The sequence below is a fragment of the Arvicanthis niloticus genome, chromosome 15, assembly GCF_011762505.2.
Source record: "Arvicanthis niloticus isolate mArvNil1 chromosome 15, mArvNil1.pat.X, whole genome shotgun sequence".
Classification (NCBI taxonomy): Eukaryota; Metazoa; Chordata; class Mammalia; order Rodentia; family Muridae; genus Arvicanthis; species Arvicanthis niloticus.
The window spans coordinates 56,262,867-56,274,903 of record NC_047672.1 but is presented as its reverse complement, the minus strand read 5'-3'; the positions used below and the strand labels follow the sequence as shown (position 1 = coordinate 56,274,903).

Sequence of the window (12,037 nt, the reverse complement as noted above, 5' to 3'; positions counted from 1 at the left end):
GTAATTAATTGTAATCATATGGAAATAAATCAACATTTGCCACGGAGTGTTTGTTTAAAGGCATCTATTCATTATAAAAGCTTTCAAATGTCAAATGATGCGTAATAGATGCGGATATGATTTTTGTCATAGAATTTTCCCATTACAATATTGTTTCTTCTCATGTGACTTTTTTGAGACCACCAGTTTTCCTTTCCGGGATTTTTACATTCCAGCTGTTGACTCAGCATAAGGTAAAGCCCCTCCACTTCTATAGTTCTGCCTTTGGAGACCAGATACAGGAAAACTTTAGAAAAAAAAAAAAAAAACCCCAACAAATTTTGAGCCTCAAAGGAGCAGAATAAAAAGTAGACAAGAGTCTCCTAGAAAGATCTAGGAGGTAAAGTGAAGCATTAATAAGCAAAAGAAAGTTGAAGGCAGGGGTCCATGGTAAATAAATTTCATGCTTCAGATAACTCACAAGGCTGTTGAAGCTCCATGATCCATTCCTGGGCTGCCTGAGAAATTGGGTTGAGCCAGTAATTTTTTTTTCTACTTTTACAGTCTATATCTGGTAATAATATAGTGATCAGTATTGATCTCGAAGACAGTTGGCATGACAGATTCAACTGGTTCTTAGTTTGATCAATTCTTAGATATGGATTTAACCTTAAAAAAAATCTGCTCTTCATAAAATTATGACTACCCCTGACAGAACATTGACAGCATAGTAATAGATCTCTCTCTGTCAATGACACAGGGGGAAGCTTCAGTATTCAACACTTACTAGATGATTTTAGATATCTGTTTTTTTTTTAAACTATAATTAGGAAGAGTTTAGAAACGACATCTATCTATCTATCTATCTATCTATCTATCTATCTCCTATCTATCTGTCATCTATGTATCTATCTACTCACCCAACCAACCAACAACCCACCCACCCATCCATCCATTCATCTATGTATTCTACCTATTTACCTGCCTGTCCACCTACCTACCTACCTACCTGCCACCCTGTCATCTTCATATACTCCTCTCTAAGTTTTTCAAATCATATTTTTTTCATGCTTTGTTGGTTTCAGAAACAAATCTCTAAAGAAAACTCTTTATACTTAATTGAATTCTCATAGCTATTTATTTTTATTCTCTAAAATTTAGGGTATATTTTTCCATGCAAGTTTCCATAGTTTATTCCGTATGTTGCTGTTCCGTTTTGTAAACAAATCACCTCATACAGCATTCGTTAAATTGTTTCATTAGCATACATTAATTATACAGAGAAAAGGATTTCTTATACCATTTCCACATACATGGCAGCATACTTTGATACTTGTCATTTCTTCTATTACCTTTTGAATTTTTCTTCCCTCTCTGCTCTTTCTACCCCATAAATGGTTCTCATCTTACACTTCTGTTGTTCATTTATTCATTTATCTATTATATAGATGCAAATGTGATACTTATCTTTATCCATGTTAAGTTCTGTTATAATTGCACACATGGTACAGCCCTGACACAGAAGAATGAAGGCCAGGTTATTATCCCACCTTCTTTTCACATTGTTGATGGTTTGTTCCTCTTACAAACAGTGCTGTAGAAATCATTCATATACAGGGTATGAGAATATGTCCAACAGATTACAGAAAAGGAGGCGTGAAAATCCTCACATGCTTTAAATGATCTTTATTTTATATTTTCTCTAACTATGTAGGAGAGTTATTATTATATTATTATTATTATTACAAAATCTTCAAAACTTGAAAGTTTTCTGGAATATGACTTTAATTTGTCAGTCTAGGAATATGAATAATACAGTGGCTTATTTTATTTTATTTTATGGCCATAATGTTTCCTGTGGTTCTTTGCTGTTAGATTTTTCTTTTCTGAAAATTTGTTCATATTCTTCGCTAATTTTTAATCCTTGAGCCTATGGATCTATAGACTCTCTACTCCATTGTAAAGACCTCAGTTCTGATATCATGTATACTTTACTTGTCTGAGCCTTTCCAGATTTTCTGTTTGCTAACATAAATGTACTTAAAGTTTATTTTCCTTATATAAAAAGCACTGTAATTATGTAGTACTTAATAAATGTCATATTAATATATTTAAGTATCAGAACATTAAGCTTTCTAGAAAATTCACCAATCCTTAATAGCTGCCACTTAAATTTTATGGAAGTTCTCAATTATTTTTAGATTTTTCATGCAATATTTCAGTCATATTCTTTTCTTTTCTGGAAAAATATGCATATATATATGCACATGCATGCACATGTTTTGACATATAATTACATTGTATAATAGACAATGTCTCTCTTGCACTTTCTTATTCTTATTTCTACTTTTGATCACATTAATAAGTCAAGTTAATAACATCAAATGTGTGCTGCAATACTTTTCTTCATACTAGATGATTCAACAAGGCCTTTTAAATTAAACTTTATACATTAAATATATTTGTTACATTATTATGTCATCTTGTACCTAATCATCACGTATTTTCTTATTTATAGCACTGTTATTTCTAAGGTAAAATGTATATATTTAATAACAGATTTTGATGACTTTTGAACAATGTACATAATTATGTAACAATCTTTACATAAGACTCACTTTAGCTTGAATTTACATTCTTTTCATGAATACTGACATTGTGCATGGTTCAGGTATCTCTTAGATAACTGGACATTTTTATGTAAGAGATCAATTCAAATATTTTGCTCAATTTCAAATTGTACCATTTGCCTTCTTGTTATAGAACCATAGTAATGTTCTGTGCTCACATTCATGTTCAGCACATGTGTAAGAATATTTTTCTAATCTGACATAGATTGTTCTTTTGTTTGTTTGTTTCTTAAACATGGTGTCTTTTAAGGAACAGAAGTTAGCAATTTTTATAAAGTCTTATTAATTATTTTTCTTTGTGGTTGGTGCCTTTCATATTTGTTGCATTAAATTTTTATCTGTAGGCCATAGAAATTATCTCTTATGTTTCTTTCTAAAAGTATTTTACTACTAGGTATACACTTAGGTCAGTCAATGAACAATTTTGAATTAGCCTCTCAAGTATAATGTGAGTTAAAATTAAGTGTTTTTATTGTTTTGTTTTTATTTTATTGGTTATTTTATTTATTTACATTTTAAATGTTATCCCTCTTCCCAGTTAAACTCACTATTCCCTCTTTGCTGCTATGAGGGTGCTTCCCCATCCTCTCACTCCCTCCCATCCTTTCCCACCTCACTGCCCTAACATTACCCTACCCTGGGGCATCAAGCCTCCACAGGACCAAAGGGCTCATCACCCATCGATGCCAGATAAGGCAGTCCTCTGCTACATATGTAGCTGGAGCCATTGGTCCCTCCATGTGTACTCTTTGATTGGTGGCTTAGTTCCTGGTGTTTTGGAGGGTCTGGTTGGTTGATATTGTTGTTCTTCCTCTGTGGGGTTGCTAATCCCTTCAGCTCCTTCAGTCCTTCCCCTAACTCCTCCACTGGGGTCCCCATGCTCAGTCCAATGGCTGGCTGCAAGTATCCGCATCTGTATTGGTCAAGCTCTGACAGAGCCTCTCAGGAGACAGCTCTACCAGTCTTCTGTGAGCAAGCACTTCTTGGCATCAACAGTAGTGTCTGGGTTTGGTGTCTGCAGATGGGGTGGATCCCTAGGTGGGGCAGTCTCTGGATGGCCTTTTCTTCAGTCTCTGCTCTACTCTTTGTCCCCACATTTCCTTTTGACAGGAATTAATTCTGAATTAATATTTTTGAGATGGGTGGGTGGTCCCATCCCTCAACCCGGGGCTGTGACTATCAATAGATATGGTCTGTACAGGTTCTCTTTCCTCTTTGTTGGGCATTTTGGCTAATGTCCTCCTTGTTGGGTCCTGGGAACCTTTTGGGTTCCTGCATCTGGGACTTTCTAGTGTCTGTCTATTGAAAGTTATTTTTTCATTAATTTCCTTTGGCATTTATGTCAGAAATAAATTGACCACATACCTGTATATGTCGTCTTCTAAATGGTATTCTTTTATTTTAATCTATGTATATGGCTATCCTTGTTCCAACTGATGCTCTGATTTATCTGTGTTTTTATTAAAAGGGGGAGATAAGTTTTCCAAAACTATTTTCCTTATTCAAAATTATTGTCGATAACTTTTATTAACAGAAATTTTAGAATCAGTTTATTAATTTATAGGGAAAAAATCTGGAATTTTGGTCTGGATTTATTGGAATGTTCATACCTATCTGAAAGAGATATACTTCCCTTCTTAAGAGCATTGGCTATTCCAGTCTTTAGTTGTGGAGACTCCACTTATTCAGGAATCCTTTGCTTCTCCCAAATGCTCTAAAGGTTCTAAGCATACAATTCTCACACATAATTTAGGATCTATTTCTCTGAGAATATTCTCTAAAAATATTTATAATATTCTTTATTGCTTTATATGGAGTTATTTACTCAAGTCTGTTTTTCAGCTCATTGTTGTGCATCACAAAACAATTTCTGCATGTTCACTTATATCATACAACCGTGTTAAAGTCTGTTTTAGTTCTAATTTCCTTTTAATTATATTCTTTAGGGTTTACTATATTTATAATAATGGTGTCTGTAATTATAGATCAGAATATTCTTCTGCTTCCTATCTATATTCCTTTAGAATGTTTTATTTGCCTAAGTATAGTTAGAGTTGAGTCTTGTCTGGCAAACATCTAGTATTTATTATTAAGCAGGACATTGACTTTAGGTTTTTGTGCATGTTCTTTATCACAATATGATCTGCCCTTCCCTCTCTTTTTGCTATTTGGTCTGCCACAGATTTGTAATGGGATCATGAGTGAATATTAAATTTTTGTCATTTTTAAAAAACTCTAAGTGATATGATCTGATAGCTTTTCTTCTTTACTTAGCTCTTTTCAGATGATGTATTTTGGTCACATACCTTCCCCTCTGCCAGCCCCTCCCGTATTCTCCTCACTTCCATACCCATCCAACTTCCTCTTTCTTCCCTCTCTCTCAAAAACAAAACAAATAAACCAAAAGACCTAGAAAGATAAAAAGACACTGAACAAAGCAAAAAGCGCACACAAAACCTATGGAGTCCATTTGTGTTGGGCAGCTTCTCCTGGGCACCAGGCCTGCACTGAAATGTGACTGACACACCGGAGACACTCCACTGGAGAAAATAGGTTTGTTTTTTTCCAGAAGCTATCAATTGCAAATAGCTTCTTGGCAAGGGGTGGGACTTTGTGTCCTTTTTTTCCTCCTCAGTCCTGAGACTTTCTTTAGTCTGTTAACATAAAAAAAAATGGCTTTTTCTTTTAAAATAAAAATATAGCATATGCAAGCCAAACCTCACTTAAACATGATGTAATATTCTGTTATTTATTGGCTGTGTATTATTATTTTTACTTTTTATAAATTGATTTAAGATTTTAGGAATCTATATTTGTTTTCTACAGGAATATTCACAAAGTTTCATGAATTTAGCTGATCAATAACTATTTCATAGTTTTGTGGGACCTGAATTTATTATGGCAAGGCTGAATTCTCTGGGTTTCAGATGCTGTAAGTTGAGTTTCTGCTGGATTAAATTTTTGACTAGAGACTCAAGAGAAGATGAGTGTCAGAATTCATTCAGGTTGTTGGCAGAATTTATTCTCCTATGTTTGTAGCGCTGAGTTACACATTTTCTTGCTGGCTGCCAGCGTGGGGCTGCTTTCAGCAATTAGAGACCAGGTTCATTCCTTTTCACACTGTCCCCAGAATCACCAGGCTTGCTGTGCTATATCAAACTCTGTTTTGGAAAATCTGACTGCTTCTTTACTGAGAGGGAGAAATCCTCTACTTTTACATGTCCATGTGATTTGATCAGACTCATCTAGGTATAGTGAGCTTTAGTGATACCGCTACCTGTAATGTATTTTAGCCACTGAGGTAAAATCTGTCATATTCAAGACCCCAAGCATTATGCAATGCAGAACTTATGCCAGAATGGTCGAGATTCTTGAGTCTAGCTTGCAATTCAGCCTGCCACAGGATGCCATCTGGCCCTTAAAGATTCAAGTCCTTGCCAAAGCACAACTCATTCTCTCTCACACCCAAGGATTTCAAGAGTTTCAACCTATTATAACTTTGGCCCAAATCCAGAAGCTCATCTAAAGCTCAAAAGTCCAAATCCCGAGTCAGAAAACCATTAGAAAGTGGCAAGCCACTTCCCTTCCTGTAACTGGCAATCTGAAAGAAACAAAGCTACCAGAACGACCAGTTTAAGATAGTAACTGACATGGCAACCACAAGTTTGACTAGACAGTCCTTTCAACTCATTATAGCTTTATTTGTAGTGATAGCACAGTGGGATCACCATCCAAGTGGGAGCAACCAATCAAGTAAGGCACAATATGATGTATGTAAAAATAATACATATGCACTGACATTTTCTCTTCATTTGTCCTGCTTTGGTCTGTTGAGAGCAAGTTCAAGTTGGCCTCCAATTTGCTCTGCAGCCAAAGATAGCCTTGAGGTACATCTTCTGCATCCAACTTCCAAGTGCTGGAATTACACTTGTGTAACTTTGCCCCTGGCTCATGCAGTACTGGGGATCCACCCAGGGCCTCAAGTGGGCTGGGCATACACTCTGAGGACTGAGCCACGTTGCAGTTCTCTGTTAGTAAACCATTGATTTCTGTTTTCATATTTACTATTCCCTTCTCTCCTCTTCCTCTGAGTATACTTTGTTAACCTCTTTAGTTTTTAAAGAAGATAAGACCATTGATTTTAAAATGTTCTTTATTTATATATGACTGTCCATTTTAAACTTCATTCAAAACTAAAATTCTATGTTTTGCTTTAATTCCACTCCAAAATACTAATGTATTATACTTTTTTTTGTTGCTTTACAATGTTTTCTAATTTTTGTGTGATTTCTTCCCTGGTTCATGGGTTACTTCATAAGATGACTAGATATGTGGGGGATTTTCTAGATGTTTTATTTTGATCATTTGCAGGTTAACTTTAATTTTGCTAAAAATTTCCACTTTTAAAAATATTTAAAAGATTTATTTGCAATTTATCCTCTGACCATGTATATTTTATAAGCATGTTAAAAATTATGTATCTTGAGCTTTTTGGTGTACTACTATAGATGATAACTGGGGTCATCTGGATAATGATATCATTTCATTTTTCAATTTATTTCTTGGGACTGTAAGTTGGCTCACAATATTAAGGAAGACCTTCATTTACAGACCTCTTTGTAGAAGTACTATCTTTCTCTGAACATTGGTAATTTCTGACCAAGATAAGACAGCTCTTTGGTGGGATATGGATGGTTGGGTTGTTAGTGGCCTAACTATTTAGCATCCAAGAGACATAGGAATGTTTCCAACCCACTTCCCAAAATATCAAACAGCAGACAGTGGCCAGTTGTCTTGGTTGAATTTATACATGTTACAGTGAAGATATTTTTCTATATTCTCTACTTTCTTTTCTTTCCTCTTTAGGACAGCCCTCTGAGATTGAATTTGTTCATCTGAGGATACACATTGGTGAGTTTCTCCTGGACAAACCTAGCCTCTATCCAGTGTTTCTTACCCTTTAACTATTGATTGTAGAACCAATTGGTCCTGCATCACAAGTCCTTTGCAGACACCTTCCTCCTTGGGAGTTCTTCCAATAAGGTAGGAAGCCCCTGTTAGAAAGCCACACCTCATTGAGTTGCAGATATCTTGGGCCCCTTTTTCTCTGGAGGTTGTCCTGTTAGAACTCAGGGTCACTGATCCTCTGCCTTCCCATAGGATGATGCTTTAAATACTTCAGACTCACTATTGGGATGTACTTAAATAAAAAGCAGGACTGAATTTTATCCTGTACCCTGAAAATGAAGTGTATTATATTCTTCTGTAATTTGGCTTAACCACAACACACACTCCCAGACTGAGATCCATGGCCCCTGAACAGTACTCTCAACTGAATATTACTTCACAGTTTGATCTGTTCTGTAAAATTCTTTCAAAGTGGTTAGCTATTTTCCATATCCAGGTTTCATGTCCTTTCCTTGAGATCCCAAATATTAAAGGGCTCCATACCCTGCTAATGTAAAAGACCCAATGGTCCTGGGCAACACTTCCCACAATGGCACTTGTGAGGTCAGATATCCTTCCACAAATATGCACATCTCAGCCCAGTTAGGGTCCTATGTGAAAGGACATGTCTTGACACAAATCTTTCATTGAACTTTGAAATGAATTAACTTGTGATTTTTGTGACATCTCTGGGACTAATCTTCAAGGCTATTAATAAGAAGAACAAAGGGCTACCCAGTGAGCTAGACAAGGGAGCGATGATGTTGTACAGTGAACTGAGGATGACAGTAAAGAAGTAAGGCAGTATTGCAGAAACAAGGTCAAGTAAAGACCTAGGGTAATCCTCAGCCAGATCCCTCCTCACTGAGAAAAAAACTCTCCTTAACAAATGGGACTGGGGATTGAGTAATATGTCAAGGTTCTTTCACAGGGTGAGAGGTTCCTGAAGATCTACACCAACTTCTACCAAGTTCTCTGACTCCCTTGAGTGACGATTCAGAGATTTTCTCCTCTGCATCCATCTCTCACCAGTGCAAGATCGACCAGTCTGCATTAGTCTACAACTTTTGTTCAAGAAGACCAATTACTAATCCTCTTAAACTCATGAATGCGACAACGAGCCCCATCCGACATGCTCACCACTTTTTTGATATTATCCTTCGAAATCTCCCCGCATATTTCCCTTCTAACACCCAAGAGATCACCAGCTCCCAACTTAGAGATTTCATTCTTGATCTCTTTCTCCAGGGTGATCTCATGGATTTCACTTGGGATGAAGTAATGCAGTTCCTGGAACTTCCATAAAATATGTCATTATGTCTCTCCTTACAATAAAAATGGATCTTGATTTTGGTTGTCTGTGTTATCATTTTTCTAATAGTGTTTTGTTCCCATGTTATGCCTGGCATCTATTTTACTCCGTGAGCTATCTCTAAGCTTCACAACTTCCCCATATTTCTCTGACTTCTTATTACTCAAGAAGTATACATTTTTTGAAATTATAAATGTTTAAAATTTATAATTTCATTTTATATTATTTATATCTATATAAATTTATATTTATAATTATATTATATTATTGTAACTAAATTTATATTTATGATTTTATATAAAATTATAAAATTCTAATTTTATAAGAATCTGAGGCCCCTGACATATAAAGCAGAGGACTGCTTGGTCTGGCCTCAGTGAGAGAAGACACACCTAACCCTTGAGAAACTTGAAGCCCCAGGGAGTGAGAAGGTCTGGTGGGGTGGGGAGGTTGGGACATCCTTTTGGAGATGGGGGAGGAGGGATGGGATGAGGAACTGTTGGAGGGCAGACTGGGAGGGGGATAACAACTGGACTGTAAAAAGATTAATGAATAATAATAAAAAAATGAAAAAATCTTATAAATCCCTAAAAAATATAAAGCTTTCTTAAGCAAGTGGCTACTGATATTGTCTGTCTCTTCTTCCCAACTGACAGGGATAGTTACATGTAGCTACACCTTTAAAATGGATATGACAACACCAACTCATACCTTTGCTAAAAAAGAGATTCTTTAATGCTGATCAAATGAAATGGCCGTTGTAATCCCACCAAAATAACATAATAACTTTTAAAATATGACTGTCCAAGAACAGCTCACAACCACATCTCCCTTTGTAGCCTGGTTGTTACCCATGTTAAGTTGACCTTCAATATCCAATGTATATATTAAGGCAGAGAACAGGGAAATGGTCTCTATTCTAGATAAGTAGTCTTTCTAACACTCTCTGTAATGCACTCTGACTCTAAAATGCTGTCCCCATGAATACACAAGTTACCAACTCTAGGAAAACCTAAAAGTATTCTGTCCTTCTCAACTCAAGATGAGGGACAACTGAAGTAAAAATGTCATCTCTAATGAAATTCACCTTGTCACATCACTATGGTAGGACTACAAAACTGCCAATTCCCTGAACAAATGCTCACCAAACATGCTACAGAGTATCTATAATGCTGAGTACATTTATGTATTAGTCAATCCTATTCTTTACTGAAGACAGAACCCTCCAAGAGTTGGGCCACCGGGGTAGCCTATGCAGTCCATCAGGGAAATAGTAGTTTCTTATTATTTCTTTCATTTATTTTTGAAACCCCACAAAAGTGCATAGGCCCTGTGGTCAACTTTTCTGGTCACATTTAACATGTGCCCAACTATGAAGGTCTTTTCATTTTCTATGTCATAATGTCTTGCCAAATAAATTTGACATGGCAGTTCATGTTACATCAGACATCTAAGTTGTTCCTGTCAATCCATCAGTCCTAATTTCTCTGTCTTACTCAGATAGCCCAAAGTGATTCAATTAGTTTTTTTTGTCAGATTGTTAATGAAAGTGTGATACAGGGACAGTTGGTCCCAACCTTGCACTCTTGCCCATTATCCCCTTTCTGCTCTACCACCTGCATGTTGTCACTACATCTCAACTGCTTTTAAGGTCCTACTGGACCAAGTTGGTTCATTGCTGTCATGATGACATGATGACTAACCTCTGTCTGTTTCTAGAGGAGATATCTGGTATCTATGTAAACAAGTCAGGAACAGTTCAGGACATAGTGAAAAGAATCCAGACAGACTGATAGAATTTGAGAACAATAAAGTTAGATACAGAGATAGAGATAGGAGGAAAGCAATGAGGGAGATTGAAAATGAAAGAGAGAAAGGGAGAGAGACAGAGACAGAGAGAGAGGAGAATAAAGAGGAAAACCACAAATCTGCTGTCTTTGGGATTTGCACTTCTGAAAAATCCCCTATCAGGAACTGTTCTTTGATTTTGTTTATTCCAACTAATGTGCCTTCACATTTGTAACCTAGTCCTCAAGTTTGATTTCTTTTTTAATTACCTCTTAATTTTTTAATTGGATATTTTATGTATTACATTTCAAATGGTATCTCTTTTCCCAGTTTCCCCTCCAGAACCCCCCCATCCCATCCAGACCATATGAAGCTCTAGAAGAAAGAAGAACAAAATATGGATGCTTCAGTCCTTTTTAGAAGAAGAAACAAAATACTCACGAGAGTTCAATGGTGGGAGGGACTTGGGAGGAAGAGAAGAGGGGAGGAGGAAAGGGGGGCAGGATCAGGCATGGGAGGAGACAGGGATGATATACAGAGGGTCAGGAATTTGAACAGAGATGTGTAGCAATGGGAGATGGGGAACTGGGGGTAGCCACCAGCAAGTCCCAGATGCCAGGAAAGCAAGAAGCTCCCAGGATCAACAGGGATGAGATTAGCTGAAATGCCCAACAAAGGGGAAGGAGAACCTCTAGAGACCATATCCAGAGGTTAGGTAAGGCCCCCAATTGGGGGATGGGGCCACTCATCTCCAAATTTTTAACCCAGAATGGTGCCTGTCTAAAGGAAATACGGGACAACGTGTGAGCAGAAACTGAAGGAAAGTCCATCCAGAGACTGCCCCACCTGGGGATCCATTCTATATACAGACACCAAACCCAGACACTATTACAGATGCCAAAAAGTGCGTGCTGACAGAAGCCTGTTATAGCTGTCTCTTGAGAGACTCTATCAGAGTCTGACAGAAACAGAGGCAGATGCTCACCATCAGTCATTGGACTGAGCACTGGAACCCCAATGGTGGAGTTAGAAAGGACTGAAGGAGCTGAAGGGGTTTGCAACTCCATAGGAAGAACAATATCAACCAACCAGAACTGCCCACCCCACCCCCAGCTCCCAGGGAATAAACCACCAATCAAAGAGTACACATGAAGGGACCCATAGCTCCAGCCACATATGTAGTAGAGGATGGCATTTTCTGGCATCAATAGGAGAGGCCCTTGGTCCTGTGAAGGCTTGATTCCCCAGTGTAGGGAATTCTAGGGCAATGAGGTGGGAGTGGGTAGATGGGAGGGGAAGCACCCTCATAGAAGCAGGGGTAGGAGGGATGGGAGATTCCACCTCACAACAGTCAGAATGGCTAAGATAAAAAACTCAGGTG

General features: G+C 37.3%; 1 long non-coding RNA gene across 1 annotated transcript in view; it reads left to right on the top strand.

Moving 5' to 3' along the window:
• The window catches only part of LOC143434471 (uncharacterized), a 39,705-nt gene extending 30,817 nt beyond the window's left edge, over positions 1–8,888 (top strand). Inside the window, exons 2-3 of the long non-coding RNA XR_013103945.1 lie at positions 7,476–7,520; positions 8,488–8,888. This is a non-coding gene — a long non-coding RNA (uncharacterized LOC143434471). The remainder of the gene's footprint in view (positions 1–7,475; positions 7,521–8,487) is intronic.
• The last annotated feature ends 3,149 nt before the right edge of the window (positions 8,889–12,037 follow it).